The sequence below is a fragment of the Melozone crissalis genome, unplaced genomic scaffold (genome assembly GCF_028551555.1).
Source record: "Melozone crissalis strain CALT ecotype California unplaced genomic scaffold, PUWL_Pcris_2 ptg000005l_1, whole genome shotgun sequence".
NCBI lineage: Eukaryota > Metazoa > Chordata > Aves > Passeriformes > Passerellidae > Melozone > Melozone crissalis.
The window spans coordinates 17,921,081-17,927,704 of NW_026535783.1; the positions used below are offsets into that span (position 1 = coordinate 17,921,081).

The 6,624-nt window shown below is 47.3% G+C and overlaps 1 protein-coding gene across 2 annotated transcripts in view; it reads right to left on the reverse strand.

Annotated features, from left to right (window-relative positions):
• Positions 1-3,674, reverse strand: part of SNCAIP (synuclein alpha interacting protein) — an 89,116-nt gene extending 85,442 nt beyond the window's left edge. For both annotated transcript variants that reach the window (XM_054283814.1, XM_054283828.1), the window contains exon 1: positions 3,581-3,674. The gene's annotated coding sequence lies outside the window, so the exon portion shown is untranslated. The remainder of the gene's footprint in view (positions 1-3,580) is intronic.
• Positions 3,675-6,624: the final 2,950 nt, after the last annotated feature.

Consider the following 6,624-nt stretch of genomic DNA (forward strand, 5'->3'; position numbering starts at 1 on the left):
CTTGGTGCTTTATTGCAGAAGATGAAATCACAGTTCCACCTTAGACAGGTAAATAGCAGATAATATTTCTACCACAAAAATTAATTAATTATTTCCCCCCTCAATTTAGAACTCTCTTAGGGACTTAAATCAATAAAGTATCGGATGCATATGTTCTATCTTCTTGCTTCCAATGGTTCCACTGTGCAAATAAATCTGTTGTAGAACCACATTTGCATTTAAAGAGAAATTCCCTTGTGTTTACTATGCACCTGCTTCATGTAAGCCTATCTTTTCTACCTCCTTCGAGAAACAACAGATGTGCCAGAAAAACAGCAAGCTCAGACACAACGCTACTCCAAATCCTCTTGCCAATTACCATTTCCTTCAGTTTAGTTTAGTTATGGTCCTATTCAGACAAGAGCTGAAAAGAATTACTATTTACCCTTCCAAAATCCAATGTTTCTCAACTTTTTCTAACATATTTTTCATTTTGACAGTGATCATATAGATTTCAACTGTAAACAACACTGCATTTGCTAAGTAACACAGAGTAAAGCACTGGCAAATAGATTACTTACAGACTACCACAAAAATATAAACTTTTCTTTATTTCACTTACTATTAATTTTAATTATCATGGCTGCACAAGGAAGGATGAGAATATTCTCCTCGTGACATCTACCTGAAAAGAGACGCAGTTTTATTCTAAAATTGAAATAAAAATTGTTCCCTGCCTCCTTAGTCATGATTCATGGACTGCCTCTGGAGCTTCAGACACACAATCAGAGACAGACAAGGGTGCAGATAAAGCTCTGCCACACACCTCATCTAGTCAGCTGAAGCGTTTAAACACCAGATGAGGGAGATAACTTGCTGCATCCCACAAAGGCTGCTGAACTACTGTCTTTGTGCTCATGAGGTGCAGCATCACCACTTCAAGACACCATACCATGTCACAAGGACCATCATCCCTGCACCACTGCCAACAGTACTTTTGTGCTGCTGTCTGTGATAGATGAGCCACCCCACGGGGCTGCCTCTGGCTGTCTGCTCCCCCTTTCTTGCTGGTACATCCGGCACATGGAGGCAGCACTACCTGTGTGTCTCCATTTCAGAGGAGAGAAGCTGCAGCAACTGCAGAGGGGCTGTCATGCTTTCCCTTTCCTGCTTCTAATCAGACAAATGTCCAAGGACAGAGCTGCCGAGGAATTAGGTACAGGTCTGAGACATCCTGGAAGAGCACTGTGAGAAAGAGAGCTGTGCCAATGCAGGTGGTATTCCACCTCAGGTGTGTGTGGCATGAACACTTCTTGCACCTATGGAGTCCACATGGGAACAGATTTCAGCTGCCAGGAGAAATGGACAATTGGGAAGCAGAGGAACACTTCACAGTTTTTTAAGCTCTGTTGATGCCCAGTCAAGAAACAGTTACAAAATACCTAATATTTGGGATCGTGGTTTTGCGATTACGAAAAAAGTGACTTATCACCGATTCACAGTACTCCGTGAAGGGACTGAATCTTCAAGGGTACCTTCAGTCACCTTGTCCAAGCAGTCTAATTTTACATGCAGCTCTTTGTAAACTTGGAAGATAGCCCCAAAGAACTCATGACAAACTTACTTTCCATGTTGCTGTCATTACAGAAAGATACTAAGACAAGCAGCTTCTAGCTAATGTAACTTACTATCTTCTACAGAACTTCCTTACCCGAAAGACTTTCCAGCTCCTTGTTCCAAAATGACACTTAAAAGCATTTTGAGTAGCCTGCACTGGACTGCTTGCTCAAAAAAGGAGGAGATTTTTTTTTAAACAGTCTCCTTGAATTTGGAGGTAACTCTACACTGGGCCAATACTCTGATGTGGTTTTCTTTAACTCACTTTTTCTAGAAGCTGCAAGTCACACATGTGCTTTCTGCAGCCCACTGAATCAATGACACAGACCAGAAATCACAAACACCTGAAAAGTAAGTGAACTCCCAGTTTAAGACAGTGTAAGTGACTGTATTAAGCAAAATGGCCAGTCTGCACAAGTCAAGCTTTATACCACATACCCCTTACAAAGGGAACCTTTTCATTACAGGCCTTTTCACAAATTGCCTTTTGTGATGAGGCAAGTGTCTCTTTGACTACTGAGCAGGTCAAATTCTAATTGTTTCATTCAGATGAAAAGTGCTTCTCATTGTGTTTGAACTACCTCTTCAGCAATTCTCCAAGCCTGCTCCTGGAACCAGCTTTTCAGCTTACCTGCCAAATCTTCAAAATATGGCTCCGGTATTCCACACGGCATATTTGCAGGTTTAGCAGTCTGAAGACTGAAGTGGTTTACCAAGTTCACCAATCATGAGCTCACACATGAGCGAGTTGCAGAGGACTTTAGGGTGAAGAATCTCATGTTTATGGGTGGTAGTAAGGCAACAGGTCATGCTTTTTATGGCTTGCTGGAAGCACATGCAGTGCACATAACTCCTAAATTCAGTAAGGGCAGGACACCATTAAAAGTCTGCTACAGCATGTTAAAAAAGGCTAAATGCATGCACACCATTCAATATCATTTTTGGCTGCAGAATCAGTGCTATTTGCACAAAATATAAAATTATTTTGATTTCCCAGTGGTATGATTGTATATCTTCCTTCAGCCATTTAAATACTAGAAAAGGGTTCAACAGTCTAGTGATTTGTTTCAGAATTATTTTTTTAAAACATTTTTTTCAGCTACCTTTTGCTGGTGGAGTGCTGAGGTATAAAATGAGGCTAAGATGCTAAGACTTTCCATGGAAAACACAAGCACTAGCAGTTTTTTGCTGGGTTTTGGGGTGAGGGGACTTTTCAAGGACCAGTTGTGACTGATTAATATCTCTGTAAGAGATGTGGCTTTAAGCCAACCATCTTCTTTATATATCCAGTACCATCGGAACCTGATCCTCGAGCTCTTCTTTATATAAATTACATCTGCTCACATAAAGCACTCATTGATGCGGGTAGGAAAAAGGCTTGATCCCCGCTGCTGCACAAACACGATTTTGGACTGACCCAAGTAGAAGCCTTGGAGCATGTTTCTACCAGACAACTTTGCATTTGTTTCCCCACAGTTACAAACATGCAACTCCTACTTGATTTTCTTCCAGATTTCGGCTTGCCCGGCGGGACAGGAGGGCGCTGACGGCGGGGTGCCCGCCCGGACGCCCGGCTCCGAGCAGAGCAGCGGCGGATCCGCGGCGGGGGCGAGTGTCACTGCGCGACCAGGGCTCCGCGGCGGCACTTGGCGCGGCTGACATCACGTACGTGCTCAGCCCCAGCGAAACCCCCCTCAGGCGCTCAGCCCTGATTTCATGCGGAAAGCACTTCCCCGGGGCGGGCTGGCGGGGGCCGGGGCCGGGCTCGCCCCCCGCTCCCGCCCGCCGCCCGCGTCTCCCGCCGCCCGGCAGCCCCGCTCCGCGCCCCCGGGGACGCCTCGGCGGGGGAAGCGGGAGAAGCCTCCAGCGCCACCCGCGGGACACCCCGGGCTCGGCTCCGCGCCCGCTCTCCCACCGCTCCGGGGGCAGCGCTGTCGGCGGCAACAAAGCCCCCATCCGCTCCTCTCCGCTCAGCTCTGCTCACCTCACCCCTGCGCTCCGCTCGGCCGCGGCCGTTCCACGGCGGCCAGGGTGATGGAGACGGGGGAAGGACCCAGGTGCCGCCTCTCGGCTGCCGCCCCCCGCCAGTCCCCGCCGGTGCAGGCAGCGCTCCGGCAGCGGCCCGGCTCCCGCCGCCCCGCCCTCCGCCCCTGCCCTGCCACCGGGCAGCGGCCGGCAGGAGCGGGAGGAGGAGAGGGAGAGGGAGAGGGACGGAGGGAGCGAGGGGAGGGGGCGGCTCCGCCCGGCCCTGCTGCGTCACAATGCGGGGGGCGCTGCCACGTGACCGGCGGCGCGGGGCGGGGGCGCGGAGGCTGCGCGGGACCCCGCGCTGAGGGGCTGAGGCGGCTGAGGCGGCGGGCCCGGCTTGGCCCGGCCCGGCCCGGCCCAGCCCACGGCCGCCGAGGTGCCCCCGGAGCTGCCCCTCCGCCACCGCCGCCCCGCGGGTACCGCGGGCGTCGGGAGCGATTGCCCGCGGCGTCTGAAAACGCTGCTCCAGCGTGACCAGTGCGAAGTGCGTGGTACGCCGCTGCGCTAAAAAAATGGAAATGCAGAGCTCGAGCGTGAAAATGCCGAGTTCAATCCGCCTGCATCTATTTAAAATAAAACTCCGTGGGGTTGGGTGGATTTTTTTTTTTTTTTAAATCTGCTACAAAACCTGGAAAGCCTCGCTGCTTCACTCTTGTACACAGGTTCACGAGGTGAGAAGCGGTGGCGTCTTTGCACGCCTTCCATTCGGGCTGGTCCCTCCTGCCTTGGCAAGAAACCAGCGTTTTCTGAGACAGGGCTGCTAAAGGTGCCTCTGACCCCGCCGCTGCAGGTGCTTGGTGACCCGGGCAGAAACCTGCCGGCTGTCCCCCAGGCACTGCAGGCGTGGTGGGTGCACAAGCAGGTTAGCCCGGGTAGCACCCTGCCACCCAGGCACGGTGGCAGCACGAGGAGAGCAGAAAAGTGAACCCTTGGCTGGGTTTTCCTCTTTGTGATTTAGTCTGGTTTGTTTCCCTCTTACTTTTCATAGGCACGTTTTCCATCCTGTGTCTTAAAGTGTATCCCTTTATATACATTTCCACCTTCCACTGCTTTTGTGTGCTTTTACCTTTCAAACACAGAGCATCTTAAATTTCATTTGCTCAGATGAGCGAGGAGTGCAAAAGCCCGAGAGATGCATATAGGAAATTTAAGTGAATTTATGCTCGTTTGGCATTGTGGAAAACTACTGCCACGGAGCACGCTCAGCACTACCACAAGCATGCCCACATCAGTCAGCACGTAGCACTGCTCTGGACGACTGTCTCTGGAAATAGGGAAAATGCTCTAGTCTCCAGCTAAGTACGTCTCTGTTCTTCCTGTAGGGATTTCTAGTGAAAGTGCCCAGACTCCCCTCCTCCCCTCCTTTTAGTTCTGCTTAGTCCTGAGACAAAGTCATCAGACTAACAACCTTGAGAAGCTTGTCATCTGAACCCAGCAACATGGACATGAAAGGAAATACAGTCCTCCATGATACATTACTTGAGCTGCAGCACTATGCATTTTCAGCTTATTTAACGTACTTGCCCAGAAGTGGAAAGCTGTTATATTTCTTTCTTTTTAAACTACATTTTTAAGATGTGTAGAAAACAAATTGAATATGAATTAGAGTGATGGATTTTAGTGTTTATGTGCAAAGACAACTATGTGGTGCAATAGTATCTTAACCACCTGGGCATATTGAACATGGAGAAAGGAGCACTTTGGACAGGTCTTCTGCTTTTATGTAATTCACTTTTAGGAAAAGGATATTTGGATACTGCATATTTCACACTTGTACGTATATGGAGATTAGTAACCATTTGGGATACTTGTAATGCACTTGATTAGGTGGTTTTATCCAGGAATGCTGGTCAGCTGTGTGTAATTAAATGGTTTGGAAGGACTGCAGGTCAGCTCCAGAATACAATGTCATATAGGAGTATGACCTGCCTGACAAACAGTGTTGATGAAAAAACAAAACCAAAAAAAATCTTATTTAAATTTAGAGTCTATAAACACCATTCATATGCAAATACAATTTGTAAGATAAAAGCTTGCCAAGTGTCTTTGTATGTGTTATATATTAGTGTCTCAATTAGTACTGATAATCCTGTTTGTGTATGTACTTCTGAAATCATTGCTGAAAATAGTGTTTAAATAAGAAGTGCTGATTAGACTATATGACTGTAAAAACCCCTTACATTATGATACACAGCTTCAGTTCTTGTAAGAACTTCAGGATGGATTTTTACTGCCAGCTATATGGCCCCATCATTATTTTTTGTCTAAAATAAAATCACAGAATGTTACCTCTCTTTTTGCTGTGTGTGCAGATACAAACATTTGCTGAAATAGTAAAAAGCTTGTCATTGATAATCCTGTTCCAAATGTAGTAAAGTGATTAAATAATATGTTACCTGTTGTTTTTCTAGGATGTCTCTGCAGGATCATTTAGTGGCTTGTTGAACCTCAGTATTGCTGCATGGTGAAGCCAAGGCCAGTATTTGTGTCAGCTGCAGAGAATGGCTGGATGCACGTGAGAACAGACTGATCTGTGACCCACACCAAGGGCCCATGGCAGTTAGCAGCAATCACAGTATCCGTCACTGATCGCGTACATTGACTTTAATAAGCACAAGGAAAAACCTTCCATTCCTGCTGAAATTCTTCTAATAGATGAGTTTGAGATTTAAAAGTTGGTTCTTGGTGACACTGCTCATGAAGACACAACCACATTATACTTAAGGTACAAAGCCCATGGAGACATTTCCTGCAGGAGATTTAATATTCCTGTGCAGGACCAATGGTAGTGTCTCTGTATTTGTTCCTGGATATGTGCAGCAGTCTTGTGAAGCAAAAGGTAGGCAGGAACAGAAAGGAGGCAGCAGAAGCCTAGAAGAGATGAGCCCAGCAACATACAGTATATTGCGATTTTTTCCTGATCATTGAGGCTGGTAAAGGCTAATCAGTGTTGTACAGGTAACTCTAACAGTGGGTAACCTTAGGGACTTTATGTAATGA